This window comes from Ornithorhynchus anatinus, chromosome 2 (genome assembly GCF_004115215.2).
Source record: "Ornithorhynchus anatinus isolate Pmale09 chromosome 2, mOrnAna1.pri.v4, whole genome shotgun sequence".
Taxonomy (NCBI): domain Eukaryota; kingdom Metazoa; phylum Chordata; class Mammalia; order Monotremata; family Ornithorhynchidae; genus Ornithorhynchus; species Ornithorhynchus anatinus.
Genome location: NC_041729.1, coordinates 145,911,413 through 145,927,870, shown reverse-complemented (window position 1 = coordinate 145,927,870; position 16,458 = coordinate 145,911,413). Strand labels below are relative to the sequence as shown.

Genomic DNA, 16,458 nt, shown 5'->3' with positions numbered 1-16,458 from the left:
CCCTTCTAGTTAGAGTGGGCCACACACTGTTGTAAGTCCTGGGGTACGAGGTAACAACTGCCTTGTTACAGGATAATCAGGTAAATACAAGGTAATTAGGTTGTCCCACGTGGGGCTCACAGTCCCATTTTACAGATGAGGTAACTGAGGCACAGAGAAGTTAAGTGACTTGCCCGAGGTCACACAGCTGACAAGTAGCAGAGCCAGGATTAGAACCCACATCCTCTGACTCCCCAGCCCAGGCTTTTTCCACTAAGCCACGCTGCTTATTTTTAGGAGGTGTTCCGGGAGAGGTGGGACGACGGTGTAGAGGAAATGCTCTGGGGGACGTCAGAAGGCGGAAGGGAGGAGTTGGAGGGTGGGAAGTGATTGGCGGCGGGCTGCGAAACAGCTGGGGGTGAAGCCAGGCACACTACCCTTCCCCAGACCAGGCCCACATGGGCAGGGGAGCCACTTGCATCACAAGGAATAGCGTGAAGCGGTGTGGGCGAATGGATAGAGAAGCAGCGTGGCTCAGTGGAAAGAGCATGGGTTTTGGAGTCAGGGCTCATGAGTTCGAATCCCAGCTCTGCCACTTGTCGGCTGTGTGACTGTGGGCAAGTCACTTAACTTCTCTGTTCCTCAGTTCCCTCATCTGTAAAATGGGGATGAAGACTGTGAGCCCCACGTGGGACAACCTGATTCCCCTATGTCTACCCCAGCGCTTAGAACAGTGCTCGGCACATAATAAGCGCTTAACAAATACCAACATTATTATTATTATAGAGCACACATCCGGGAGTCAGAAGGACCTGGGTTCTAATCCCAGCTCTGCCAGTCGCTTGTTGTGTTAACTTGGGTAAGGCGCTTCACTTCTCTGGGCCTCAGTTTCCTCAACTGTTAAGTGAGGATACCTATTCTCCTTCCTACTTAGACTGTGAGCCCCATGAGGGACAGGGACTGGGTCCAACCTAATTAATTTGTACCTACCCCGGCATTTAGAACAGTGCCTGGCACTCGGTAAGCGCTTACCAAATGACACCATTATTATTATTAAGTTACTCATCCCTCTTTCTTCTGCTGAAGACCCCACCTGAACCGCAGCGGCCTTTAAGCAACCGGCAGAATTTTCCTCATATTGTTATTTTTCAAACTGCTCTGCCTTTTTCCTGTGAAGACATGAATCGAGGTGACTAATGGGAAACGTGTCCTGTGGTTCCTCCGTATTTTGAGCCCTGAGTATTAACGGGGGTTGTAGCCTCCCGCGGCAAAGGTTTGATCGTTTCAGCAAAGGAAGAGAAGGAATATGGATCAAATTCCAACTGTCCCAGAGGACGTGTAGCAGGGGTGCCCAAGCTGGAGCCGAATCGGGTGTAGAGTGGATAATCCAGAGGAAGAAACGTCAGAATAAATCCAGACAAATAATTGAATGTCCAGTTGGCTATCCATCCATATGCAAAGGCTGAAAATGCTTATAAATACCAAAGTGCTCGATGTGACTCCTGGGTTCGTATGGCTTGGCGTAATGGATAGAACATAGACCTGGGAATCAGAAGGTCATAGGTTCTAATTCCAACTCCGCCACTTGTCTGCTGGGTGACCTTAGGGAAGTCACTTCACTTCTCTGTCATCTGTAAAATGGGTATTGAGACTGTGAGCCCAAAATGGCACAGGGACTGTGTCCAACTCAATTTGCTTCAATCCACCCCAGCTCTTAGTGCAATGCCTGGCATATAGTAAATGCTTAATAAATACCACAGATATTATTATTATTGAACTATTGGTAATTAATCAGAGAAGATTAGTCATGGAGGATTTTGAAGATGGGGAGGTGTGAGGGCTGGTAAATATGGGCGAGAGAAATTCCAGATCAGGGGGACAGCATGAGCATAGGGTGTCAAAGACGGGAGAGTCAAGAGCAGAGTACAATTACAAGAAGTCGTTCCACCAACGTCATTGATGGGCCATACCCGATATCAAATGGCAAGATATGAACGATGAAGTTCGGGAACACAGTCTTCTAGCACTGAAGCTATGCTCAACGTAATTCAGCTGTGCTGATTGGGACATGTGAGGAGAATGAGACTAAGCAGGATACCCAAAGTGCTGAATATGGGAAACTGAGGGCAAGGAGAGCAACAGAAGTGTTTAAAAAATAGGGTAAAACAAAAGTCTCAGTCAGTGCCTCATCCCAGCTGAAAACTGGGAGTCAGTTCGTCAGGAAAGACCTTCAGGGTGAACAGCCATCAAGAGGAAAGTGACCCTCTTGGAGCAAAGACTTTGTATGAAAGAGACACAAGGAGGCAAAAGAGAAAACTGTGCCCAGGATTCATTTATTCAATCATATTTATTGCGCTCCTATTGTGCAGAGTGCGTAGGAGATTACAATATAACAATAAACAGACACATTCCCTGCCCACAATGAGTTTACGGTCTAGAAGAGCAGTGTGGCTTAGTGGAAAGGGGTTCTAATCTCGGCTCTGCCACTTGTCTGCTGTGTGACCTAGGGCAAGTCACTTTACTATTCCGACCCTCAGTTACCTCATTTGTAAAATGGGGATTAAGACTGTGAGCCCCATATGGGACAATCTGATTTCTTTGTATCTACCCCAGTGCTTAGACCAGTGCTTGGCACATAGTAAATGCTTAACAATATCATAATAATAATAATAGAGCAGGGGGGACAGACGTAATATAAATAAATAACAGCTATGTACAAAAGTGCTTGGGGCTGAGGGGAGAATAATTAAGGGAGCAAGACAAGGTGAAGCAGAACCGAGTGGGAGAAGAGGAAAGGGGGGCTTAGAGAAGGCCTCCTGAAGGAGATGTGTCTTCAATAAGGTTTTGAAGGGAGGGAGAGACATTAATCAATCAATTGTATCTATTGAGCGCTTACCGTGTGTAGACACGTACTAAGGGCTTGGGAGAGTACAAGAGGCTTGGGAGAGTACAAGATAACAGAGTTGTTAGACACAATCCCTGCCTATGACGAGTTTATTAAACGCTACAGCATAACATGGGACAACATTTTGTGTGTAATGAAGGAAATGGGATTTCAGAAGGGCTCCAGGCAGTGGAAAAGGTGTGAGCAACAGGATCAATTCGGGAGAGACTGTGAACCAAGTACAGTGAGAAGGTTAGCTTGAAAGGACTGAAGAAGGCAAGCTGGTGTAGTGGAAGAAGAGAGTAGATAAACAGGAAGGAGATTGCTGGTCGAGCTCCTTCAAAATCAGTCGTCACGAGTTTTGCTTGATGGGAATCGATCATCTGTTGAGAGCTTACTGTGTGCAGAGCACTGTACTAAGAACTTGGGTGAGTACAGTAGACACGTTCCCTGCCACAGTGGGCTTACAATCTACATGGGGAGACTCGTTAATGTAAGTAAATTACAGATTTGGATATAAATGCTGTGGGTCTGAGAGAGGGGTGCATAAAGTGCAAGAAGAATTGTACTTTCCAACTGCTGAGTACGGTGCTCTACACACAGGAGCTCAATAAATATGATTGAATGAATGAATGGACAACAAGTGGAGGACTTTGTGAAAGCAGGAGTCATGTGCAGAGAAATCAGTCAGTCATATTTATTGAGCGTTCACTGGGTGCAGAGCTTGGGATTGTACAGTATGTTAGAGTCGGTAGGCCTGTGTACCTGGAGAACATCATTTTAGAAAAATAATTCAGGCAGCGGAGTGTAGTCTGGACCAGAGAAGGGAGACACTAGAAACAGGCAGGTCAGCCAGGACACTGATGAAGTAGTCAGACCAGAATATGGCAAGTTCTTGTTCCCATCAGTCAATTGTATTTAAGTGCTTACTGTGTGCAGAATACTGTATTAAGTGCTTGGGAGAGTACAATAAAAGAGTAAACAGACACATTGCCTGCCCACAACCAGCTAGTTGTGGTAACCAGCTAGTACCAATATGGTGGCTGTTTGGATAAAAGGAAGGGGTGGATTCTGCAACGAAGCAGGAGTTGGCAATTAGTGGAATATGGAAGGTGGAAAGAGAGGGAGAAGTCAAGGATAATGATAACAACGATCGATGATACCAAACATTTGGGCTTAAGAGAGGGGGAGGAATGCTACCGTGTCAACTGTAATGGGAGAGTTAGGTTGAGAATTTAGAGGTCATGAATTCACTTTTGGACTTCTTGAGGTGTTAGAGATAGATGATCTTGAAGGCAGGAGGAAATGCGAGATTGCCAAGGAGAAAAAAGTCAGGACTCCAAGAAGCCTTTCCCGACCCAAGCCTTTATTTCCCCTACTCCATCTCCCTTTTGCATCACCCTTACACTTGGATTTGTACCCTCAGCCCCATAGCACTTAAGTAATTAGTCATAATTAGCCCCATAGCTGTAATTTATTTTAATATCTGTCTCCCCCTCTAGACTGTAAGCTCCTTGTGGGAAACAGCATGTCTACTGTCTGTTAAATCGTATTCTCCCAAGTGCTTAGTACCTTACTCTGCACCTAGCTAAGTGCTCAGTAAATTCAGTTAACTAACAAGGTAAATTTGGAACATAGCCCCACAGAGGTGATCGCTGAAGCCAGGGAGCAGATAAGCGATAATATTTGTTAAGCGCTTACTTTGTGCCAGGCACTGTACTAAGCACTGATGAGTTTCTCAAGACAGTGGGTGTAGATTGACAACAGAAGGAGACCCAGAATTTACCCTTAAAGGATACACACAGTTGGGGAGTGAGAACCAGACGAATTCCAGTGAGACCGAGTAACATTGGCCAGAGAAGTAAGAGGAGGCCCAGGAGAGGCCTATTTCAGAAAATCCAACATTAGATCGGGTGTCCAAAGAGGAAAGTAGTCGACAATATTAAAGGCAGGCAAGGGGTTGAGAAGGATTAGGATTGAGTAGGGTTTGTTCCGTTTAACTAGGAGGAGGTCACTGGAGACCTTGGAGAGAGCGGAAAGCAGATTGTAGAGAGTCTTGAAGGAGAGGCAGCAGGTTCATACAACCATTTGAGATGTTTGAATAAGGATGGAAGGAATGAGATGGGTGATAGGTGGATGGTGCAGTGGGGCCCAGAGAAGGCTTTTTATGATTGGAAAGTTGTGAGTCTTTGAAGGCAGAGGGGAAGGGGCCATCAGCTTTTGAAGATGGCCGTCTGAGAGGGAAGAAGAATGGGCACAAGTTTTTAGAGAAGGTGAGAATGGATTGGGTGGTATGACTATTAATTGTCTGTGCAAACCCCTCTTCTAACTGCTGAGAAAAAACATGCACAGATGAGAATCACAGTGTCCCTAATAATAAGAATGATGGTACTCGTTAAGCACTTATACTCATTAAGCACTTACTAGGTGCCAATCACTGTTCTAAGAGCTGGGGTAGATACCAGGTAATCGGGTTGGACAAAATCCTTGTCTCATATAGGGCTCACAGTCTTATCCCCATTTTACAGATGAGGTAACAGGCCCAGAGAAGTGAAATGATTTGCCCAAGACCACACAGCAGACACGTGGCGAAGCCGCGATTAGAACCCAGGTCCTTCTGACTCCCAGGCCCCGGGCTCTATCCACTAAGTCATGCTGCTTCCCTGGCTCCCAAAGAGCTCACAATCTAAGAATAAGAAAGGGAGGGTCTGGCGAGGCACTCATAAGAAAAGATGAAACAGAACACAACCACAAAAATACCCTAAAAGTCAAGGGCAGTGAAAAATCCAATGAAAGCAATAGGATATTGTGGCCCGAGGGGAGGAATTTGAGGCTCTTCACAGCTCAGTCCCCACTGTGAGCCCGTTGTCTAGACGGTGACCCCGTTGTTGGGTAGGGATTGTCTCTGAGTCAGAGGTCATGGGTTCGAATCCCGGCTCGGCCACTTGGCAGCTGTGTGACTTTGGACAAGTCACTTAACTTCTCGGTGCCTCAGTTCCCTCATCTGTAAAATGGGGATGAAGACTGTGAGCCCCACGTGGGACGACCTGATTCACCTGTGTCTACCCCAGCGCTTAGAACAGTGCTCGGCACATAGTAAGCGCTTAACAAATACCAACATTATTATTATCTGTTGCCGAATCCTACTTTCTGAGAGCGTAGTACAGTGCTCTGCACATTGTCAGCGCTCGATAAATACGATTGAATGAATTTACAGTGGCCCCAGGCAGAGGATGGGAGAGGGTGTGGTGACAGGGTTGGGCTGTGGCAGGATGTTGACATTCTAACATTCTAACCTGGCTGCTCCTGGTCTCCTCACCCCTCCTGGAATGGAGCAGGGATTGAAGGGAAGACCTGATAAAATGGGAGCGGGGCAGGGTAGCTGTAAGGAGGATTCTCAAGAAGGATTGTAAGGGGGATTATCCCAGGTTGACAAGGGACCGACAACCACAACCAAAGCCTTCCCTCTGTTCTCTAATTTCTCATGTCTCCTCCAAGAGGCTTTCCCTGCTTAAACCCTCCTTTCTGCTTCTCCCACTCCCCTTTGCTCCTTATGTTCATCGCCCCTTCCAGCCCCACAGCCTTCCAGCCCCAAAGCACTTATGTCCATATCTGTCATTTATTTATTCACATTAACGTCTATCTCCCCTTCTAGACAGGAAGCCTCCGTATTCAGGGGGTGTGTCTATCGTTATATAGTACTCTCCCAACTGCTTAGTACAGTGCTCTGTAACCCAATAAGCGCTCGATAAATACGATCAAATGAATAAATGAATGAATTTTAATCCTGGATCTGCCAACTGCTTGTCGCGTGACCATGGGTGAGTCAGTGAACTTCTCTGTGGCTCAGCTACCTGATCTGTAAAATGGGGATTCAATCCTACTCCCTCGTACCTAGAGGGTGAGGCCCTTGTGGGACAGGGACTGTTGTCCAACTTGATAAAACTTTTATCTACCCCAGCGTTTAGAACAGTACTTGACACCTAGTAAGTGTTTAACAAATACCAAGGCCGGGGGAAAAAACGGCTGGTTACTTCTAAGGGGAAATCAAATGGCACCGATTTCGGACTTTGGGATCAAAAGGAACTGTACACTAGTCAGATAATTCAAAGAGTTCTTGACTTCACAGGGGTCTAGTACTCAGATAGTGAACTTTTTTCTTTATTACAAAAATGGGAAGACATACAAGTTAAACAGTTATATTCTCTGTGCCCCAAGGATGCATTTGCCTAGGGAGAGATGGTATTTCTGGATGATTAAAATGATTTTCTACTCACAATTTGCTTCCAATTTGCTTATAATAGTCTAGCTTATTAAGTAACGTTATTAGGTTTCAGTGAATGAGGAATGTATTTTTGATAATAATCAAAAAGCAAAATCTCAGAAGCTTCAGGTTAAAATTTCAAGAAATATTTTCCTAAACCATTCAAGTATGAGCATATAATTGAATACAGATGTAGAAGGTAAGAATTCAGCAAAAACTGAATATCCCAAAGTAGTTTTGACATATGAAAGTATCTCACGTGTTTGTTTTTTTTTTTTTTACAAGCCACGCTTTCTTATATTCACCCTTTTGCCACTTAACAAAAATGGTGAATCACGGGCAACAGAGATTGTGAATTGCCTCAGGCTTTCAGAATTAGCAAAAGAATAATTGTTTTCCCGATATAGTTATTTCATACGCCCCCCCCTCGCCCACACTTAGACTGAACCCCGTGGGGGACAGGGCCTGATTCTGTCCTAATAAACTTGTTTATACACCAATTCTTAGTACAGTGCTTGACACATAGTGAGCTATTAACAAATAACATAATGATAATAATAATATGCTTAAGATGATTTCTAAAAATATAATAATGGAGTGAATGTTTTGTTTAGAGAAACATTTACAGAATCCGGTAGTTGTAGAGCAATACTAAAAATCTAGTAGCATTGGCCAACAGATCACCTTAAAGTCAATCAATTTATGAAGCCTTAGATCAGGTATAGTGAAAATTTGCAGAAAGAAATCCGATATGGCTCATCTGAGACTGTGAGCCCCGCATGGGGCAGGGACTGTGTCCAACCCAGTTTCCTTGTATCTACCCCAGCTCTTAGTACACATAGTAAGCACTTAACAGATACCTTAATTATTATTATTTTTAAGTTGTGGCACAATCTGAGTTTTTATCAAAACTGAAAGTATGGCCCTAAAGTGGAAATTGAGACATTAGGGTTAATTCAGGGGGCCTTAAGGGAAAAATAGCTGAAGGAAGCAATCAGAACATGAATGATGTGAGAATTATTAAAAAATCACTCTTGGAGGGAAAAGAAGAACTGGCAGTGTACTATTTGCAAGGGGGAGGAAGTAGAGAGGCAAAAGGGAGAAAGAGCATATTATTGGAGTTGGAGATATTGTAAACATCTTAAGTATGAGGGCTGGGTTTAGAGGAACTCATTTGCCAAAAATCAAAAGGCCAGATCAGTGATTCCCACACTGATCCCTGGTAGGGGAGCTCTTGGAAGGAAACACTTGGGAGTCACTGGCTCAGAGGCTATATACTTGTAATAAAGAGCAGAGCCAGGTTAAACACGGAAGGTGAGTTCATGGAAAAATCTACATTTTGGAAAACAATGAAGCCACTGGGTCAGTGGTAATGAGGGATTAGGTTCTCAATGCCTCATAATTTTTTAGAAGTAGAAAACCATTTAGGATGGGTATCTAAGTGCATTTATAATGGACTTCATTCATGCTCAGAGGTGCAAAGTTTTCCTTGTGAGTATCCGGGGAACTTGGGGTGGAAGCACTCGGGGGAGGGGCCACGGTGAATGAAGTTGGAGGGAAGAGGAATAAATGAGAGGGGGAAAGAAACAGGGGGAGAGGGGAAGGAGCATGGCCTAGTGGTTAAAGCTCAGGCCTCTGCCACTGTCTGTTGTGTGACCTTGGGTAAGTCACTTCACTTCCCTGTGTCTCAGTTACCTCATCTGTAAAATGGGGAATAAGTCAGTGAGCCGTCTGTGGGACATGGACTGTGTCCAACCTGATAAACTCATATCTACCCCAGTGCTTAGAACAGTGCCTGCCACATAGTGAGTGCTTAACAAATACCATTTTTTTTTAAAAAAAGAAAGAGAGCAAGAGGCCGAGAGGGAATTTTGGCTCAGCTCTGCGGGCTCCAGGGCTGGGCAAGAAGTAGCAGTGAATATCTTGGCTCCAGTTCTAACTTCTCTCTGGCTGCAAGGAAAGGAAAGGACTTTCTGCCTTGCACAAAAAGCTGCCAGACCAAACTGAGAGCTTTGTGGCTTCTGATCCCAGCTCTGCCACTTGCCTGCTGTGTGATCTTGGTTGAGTCACTTCACTTCTTTCTACCTCTCTGTAAAATGGGGATTGAGACTGTGAGCCCCACATGGGACAGGGACTGTGTCCAACCGATTTTCTTGTATCCACCTCAGCGCTTAGTACAGAGCCTGGCACACAGTAAACGCTTAACAAATATCACGATGGTATATGCGTAGATTCCCGTCACCTCCACAGAGTTAGAACCTTTGCCTGATGGTCCCATTTTTGAATAAGAAAAACAGGATAAGTAAAAGTTTCAAAACTAGAGTGAATTTTCTTAACTAAGGTGATCATAAATTCTGACAATTAGTGGTGTCCAGGCACCGTATCCTGTTTGTATTCTAAGCGCCCTGAGGACGGCGGAAGGGGGGGGTCTTGTCTGCCAACTCAGCTGTATTGCAATCTACCACCCAGCGAGTGCTTGGTAAATACCGTTGATTGATTTCTTTATATTCAAAACTCTGAGAGCAATGGGATTGGGGGGGGTGGGTGAGAGAGAGCCTGTAATTCTTTCGAGGGGATGTAAGTGTGACATCGAGTCATCCTAAGGAGCCAAGATCGATAGCAAGTATTCGTACTGATTAGGTCGAACTATATCCCCCCAAATTGCATTTCAAATTATAGTCATCTCCACCCTCCCTTTGTCTCCTCCAAAAAATGGCAGAGCAAAAGAGCAGTGGGGGTAAGGCAGAACCGTGTAGAATGGAGCACAAATAACAGATGCGGCGTGACCCCTAGTGATTAATAAATAATACGACTGATGGTGTTTGTGAAGCGGATGCTACGTGCCAAGCACTTTTCTACTTGCTGGTAAATAAAAGGTAATCAGGTTGTCCCTCATGGAGCGCACAGTCTTAATCAGAGAAGCAGCGTGGCTCAGTGAAAAGAGCCCAGGCTTGGGAGTCTAGAGGTCATGGGTTCATATCCCAGATCTACCACTTGTCAGCTGTGTGACTGTGGGCAAGACACTTAACTTCTCTGTGCCTCAGTTATCTCATCTGTAAAATGGGGATTAACTGAGCCTCACGTGGGACAACCTGATTACCCTGTATCTACCCCAGCGATTAGAACAATGCTCTGCACATAGTAAGCGCTTAACAAATACCAACATTATTAATCCCCATTTTACAGATGGGGTAACTGAGGCACAGAGAAGTGGTGACTTGCCCACCGTCACTCAGCAGACAAGTGTCAGAACTGGGATTAGAACCCATGTCCTCTGACACCCAAGCCCATGCAATTGCCGCTAGGCCACGCTGCTTCATAAAGCACGGGCCTGAGGGGCCGAAGGACCTAGGTTCTAACCCCGGCTCTGCCACTTGTCTGCTGTGGGACCTTGGGCAAGTCACTTCACTTCTGTGCTTCAGTTACCTCATCTGTAAAATGGAGAGTAAAGCTGTGAGCCTCATATGGGACAGGGACTGTCTCCAACCGGATTACCTTGTATCTATCCAGTGCTTCGAACAGTGCCTGGCCCATAGTAAGAGCTTTACAAATACCACTGTAAAAAACAGAGAGATAGAGAAAAGGATGCAAATACCTTTAAAGAAAAAAAGTGGATGTTTTTGTTCTTTTTTGCGGCAGGATTTTTGCTTTGCTGTTTATAATAATAATAGTGATGGTATTTGTTAAGCACTTACTATGTGCCAAGCACTGTTCCAAATGCTGGGGGAAATACAACATAATCACGTTGTCCCACGTGGGGCTCACAGTCTTAATCCCCATTTACAGATGAGGTAACTGAGACGTAGAGAAGTTATGTGGCTTAGCCCAAAGACACACAGCTGACAAGTGACAGAGCCGGGATCAGAACCCACAACCTCTGATTCCCAAGCCCGTGCCGTTTACACTGAACCACTTGGACTGGGGAGTCCGTGGTGATTCAGAGACTAGTTTCCTCCTATTGGCATTGGCCAGTGGGCTCCAACAGCAAGCTGGCAAGGCCAGAGGCCAGGAAGGAGAAAGTTGGCTAACATTCGTTTATTCAACTATATTTATGGAGCGCTTACTGTGTGCAGAGCACACTTGGGAGAGTACAATGCAACAGTAAACGGACACATTCCCTGCCCCTAATGAGTTTTCAGCCTAGAGGAGGAGACAGGCATCAATGTGAATAAATAAATGGACATATAATAAATGGACATAAGTGCTGTGGGGCTGGGAGCAGGGAATGACTGAAGGGAGCAAGTCAGGGAAACGCCGAAAGGAGAGGGAGAAAAGGAAAGGAAAGTTTAGTCAGGGAAGGCCTCTTGGAGGAGATGTGCCTGCAGTGAGGCTTTGAATGGACGGGGAAAGTGATTGTCTCCAGCCTGGCCGGGGGCCCTGAGGGTCTTCTCCTTCTCCACAATGGGTTACAGAGTGAGCCCACATCTCCATCCCAGTTGGAGTAGTCTTGCTTCATGGTCTCTCTGCCCTCCTGCTGAAAATCCAGTCTAGCGGAGCAGGAGTTGTGCCTTCACTGGAACAAATCTTCAGGCACTCTGAAGCCAAAGCTTGTCCTGGCAATCCTCCTACCCAAGTTCAAAGTCACAAATGCCTTCCCAAATTCAGCTTTATCTTATGGTACGGTGATTGGTCTTGGAACCACGTGCCCTCTTGGACTTCTCGTGGAGTGGCCTGCCTCTCAGTCATCAATCGATCAGTGGTATTTATTGAGCACCTACTGTGTGCAGAGCACTTGGGGAAGTGCAATACAATATGTGTGGCCTTGGGCAAGCCAGTTCACTTCTCTGTGCCTCCGTTACCTCATCTGTAAAATGGGGATGAGGACCTTGAGCTTCACGTGGGACAACCTGATTGCCTCGTATCTTGCCCAGAGCTTAGAACAGTGCTCGGCACATAGTGAGCCCTTTACGAACACTATAACTAATATGTTGGGACCTTGAGTTGCTGACGTTTTTGTAGCCTAGCTGCACATTGTTAAAGAGGAGAGTAATCTTAGATTTGGTTACCATACACCATTGAGTCATTGTGGACCTAGGACAGACTTCGCTTTCTGGATTTCCTTCATCTTCACAGTAGAATAGAGTGCTCTGCACACAGTAAGTGCTTAATAAATATGATTGAATGAATGAATGAATGAATGAATGAATGAATAAGAGCCATTATTCTCACATGTGCGTTTATGTGCAGAATAATAAGTTCATTCTCAAGGAGTATCACAGGGGCCCAGCTAGATTATGAGAAGAGAATTATTATTGTCTGATCTTCATATCTGAAAGTGTATCTGGTAGCATATCCGGTTTATAATACTAATGATAATTGTGGCATTTGTTAAGCGCTTACTATGTGCCAGGTATTATATTAAGCGCTGATATACTGGTGGAAAGAGTATGAGCCAATGTGGATTTAAAAAGACCAGAGTTCTATAAGAATAATAGTTACAGTATATGTTAAGTGCTTCTGCCTCTTGTCAGCTGTGTGACTGTGGGCAAGTCACTTCACTTCTCTGTGCCTCAGTTCCCTGATCTGTAAAATGGAGGTGAAGACTGTGAACCTCACGTGGGACAACCTCATTCCCCTGTATCTACCCCAATGCTTAGAACAGTGCTCTGCACGTAGTAAGCGCTTAACAAATACCAACATTATTATTATTTTTAAATACAAATCAGTTGGGGTGGACACAGTCCCTGTCCCACATGGAGCTCCCAATCTTAATGCACATTTTACAGATGAGGTAACTGAGGCACAGAGAAGTGAACTGACTTGTCCAAGGTCACATAGCAGACAAATGGTGGAGAGGAGATTAGAACCCAGCACCTTCTGATTCCCAGGCCCATGCTCTATCCACTAGTCCATGCTGCTTCTCTAAAAAGTGTTTCTAATTGGTGCTCTTATTAAGTACCTTCTGTTAATTATTTAGTCCTCGCAACACCTTTGCAAGGTAGGGTTCAGGTATTATTATCCCCAATTTCCAGGTGGGGAAACTGAATCACGAGGAGGTTAAGTAGCTTGTCCAGGGGCACACAGGGGAGGGGTTTCAGCACTGGAACTTGAACCCGGGACCTCCGGCTTTCAGGACCGTGGCTCTCCCATCGCACCACGCTTCTAAGCTTGGCTGTCCTGTTAATTGACTGCTATTCATTTAACTGATCTTGGGCAAGTCTCTCAACCCCTCCGAACCTTTGTAAAATAGAGATAATAACAGCCGTTCCTACATTTCAGGAATGCGGTAATGATGTAGGGGGAAGCCTTTGATCTGCAGTGTTATTAATAACAACGTTAGTCATCGAAAAAGGGATCACTTTAAGGAATCACCCCGTTAAATGAGGTCTACCATCCAAAAAGATAATTTTAAGAACTGTGATTCTACATGAAAACTACCTTGACAACACACAGAATTTCATTTAGCTTCCCCCGTCCTTGTTCATCTAACTCATTATGAAATAGGGGAAGGCACGAATAATAATTGTGGCATTGGTTAAGTGCTTCCTATGTGCCAAGCACTGTAATAAGTGCTGGGTAAAATGCAAGATAATCAGGTCCCGTGGGGGATTCACAGTCTAAGTAGGAGGGAGAATCCCCATTTTGCAGATGAGGGAGCTGAGGCACAGAACAGTGAAATGACTTGCCCAGGGTCACACAGCAGACAAGTGGAGGAGTCGGATTAGAACCCAGGTCCTCTGCCTCCCAAGCCCATGCTCTTCCCCTTGGCCACACTCTTTCTCATCCTTTCTTTCCTGGTCGTTGAGTAATAGAATCTCCTCCTGGAACCTAATCTTCAGGAGTAGACAGGGTGTTGAAATGTCAATCTCTTCAGGATTCCCTCCTTGTGTGGGGTGAGTCTGGCATCATTACCGCTCTCCAGTGATGTTGTGGTGACTTGCCCAAAGCTTAGAACGTCTCCCAGTGATATCTAGAAGTGCTTGGTTTCAAGGAGGTCTGTCTAGCCCTGAATCTCTTCCCCACTGGAATCACACCACCTCTTGAATCAATCGTATTTATCGAATGCTTAATAATAATGTTGGTATTTGTTAAGCGCTTACTATGTGCAGAGCACTGTTCTAAGTGCTGGGGTAGATACAGGGTAATCAGATTGTCCCACGTGAGGCTCACGGTCAATCCCCATTTTACAGATGGGGTAACTGAGGCACAGAGAAGTTAAGTGACTTGCCCACAGTCATACAGCTGACAAGTGACAGAGCCAGGAGTCGAACCCATGACCTCTGACTCCGAAACCCAGCTTACTATGAGTATTGCAGTAAGTGCTTGGGAGAGTACAATACAACAGAATTAGCACACATGTTCCCTGCCCTTGACTAGCTTGCAGTCTAGAGGGGGACACAAATATTAATCTGAATTAATAGGTAATTATATAACTTGAAGATGTATTCGTAAGTGCTATGGAACACGTTCCTTCCGTTGATATTTATGACTGATTCAGAGCCTCTGATGAGAAATCCCTTGGGTTTATCAAGAGATGATTAAAACAGGTTTTTGTGGAATCTTGATTATTTTAGTTGAAATAACAGAGTATTCATATTTTCCTAGAAGAGGTGAAATGTTGCATCAGAATAAAATGTGTTTAGTGGCAGAGGGGAGTGGGCTGGGGCTGTGAGAGAGAGAGAAAGAGAGAGATTTCTGTAGTCAGATATTAAGGTACAGAGGACAGCCAGTTTTAATTCTCTAGACTGTAAGCCTCTTGTGGCTAGCGAATGAGTCCCTTTATTGTTGTATTATACTCTCCCAGATGCTTAGTACAGTGCTCTGCACACAGTAAGTGCTCAATAAATACGATTGAATGGGTGAATGAACTCTCCCCATTTAAGGTGAAGACAAATGGGGTCAGGGACTGCATTTGCAGAGGTAGCCCTCAAAAACCCCAACTATTTGTTCCAACCCCACCCTTCACCCTTTTTTATTTTTCCTGGAGTAAGAAACGTGGCCTGGTAGAAAGAGTGTGGGGCTTGGAGTCAGGAAACCCCACGTTCCAATCCCAGCTCTTCCGCTGGGCTCCCCAGTGTGGCCTTGGGCAAATCACTCGACCTCTCTGTGCCTCCGTTCCCTCATCCATAAAATGGGGAACAAGTAATGTGAGGCCTGAGTGGATCCAATGGGATTATTTCATGCTTACCCCAGCATTTAACCCAGTGCCTTGACACACAATCAGCGCTTAATAAATACCGTAATTATCATCTTCTCAAGCAGCATTAAATTCAAGCTGGTCTTGGTCAACGCTCCTCTAAGAGGAGAAAAAGCAATTTGTAAGCAGAGTGGATGCTTAGATGCCTCACAACAAAGACATCATATTGACTGCATGTTGTTAGCTTTAAATAATGATGGTATTTGTTCATTCAGTAGTATTTACTGAGTACTTACTATGTGCAGAGCACTGTACTAAGCGCTTGGAATGTACAAATCGGATTTGTACAAATTTGTTAAGCACTTACTATGTGTCAAGCACTATTCTAAGTGCTGAGCACTGTTCTTACTGCTAAAAAATGATTTACTAAGGGCTTATGAGGTGCCAAGCACTGTTCTAAGAACTGGGGTAGATACAAAGAAATCAGGTTGCCCCATGTGGGGCGCACAGTCTTAATCCCCATTTTACAGATGAGATAACTGAGGCACAGAGAAGTGGCTTGCCCAATGTCACACAGCAAACAAGTGGCAGAGGTGGGATGAGAACCCAGGTCCTCTGACTCCCAAGCCGGTGCTCTGAAGTGGGCTCGCCTTTCTGCCCTATCTCAGTGTTGTTCTGCTGATTATCTTATTGTTCTTTTTTCTATTTGAACCACCTTGTTCTTGACCCTGCTGATCTGCCTCATTCTTGGCCCCACAGATCTATCCGATTTAAGCAACCCTGAGTCAACTTCCTTACCTGGCAATTCAGTTATCCAGGTGCTTTGTGGTTGAAAAGTGTCTGCAGTTGCTGAACTCTTAACTCAAAACATATACCCTCTATTGCTGCTTCTAAAAATAAAGAAATTGTGGTATTTGTTAAGCGCTTCCTATGTGCCAGGCACTGTAATAAGCACTGGGGTGGATACAAGCAAATCTGTTTGGATGCAGTCCCTGCTCCACGTGGGGCTCACGGTCTCAGTCCCCATTTTCCAGATGAGGGAACTGAGGCCTAGAGAATAATAATGTTGGTATTTGTTAAACGCTTACTATGTGCAGAGCACTGTTCTAAGCGCAGGGGTAGACACGGGAATGAGGTTGTCCCACGTGGGGCTCACAATCTTAATCCCCATTTTACAGATGGGTAACTGAGGCACAGAGAAGTGAAGTGACTCGCCCACACACAGTCACACAGCTGACAAGTGGCAGAGCCAGG

At 45.1% G+C, this 16,458-nt stretch overlaps 1 protein-coding gene across 1 annotated transcript in view; it reads left to right on the top strand.

Annotated features, from left to right (window-relative positions):
- The window catches only part of PKP2 (plakophilin 2), a 107,023-nt gene that overhangs the window by 16,062 nt on the left and 74,503 nt on the right, over positions 1 to 16,458 (top strand). The window lies entirely within an intron of this gene.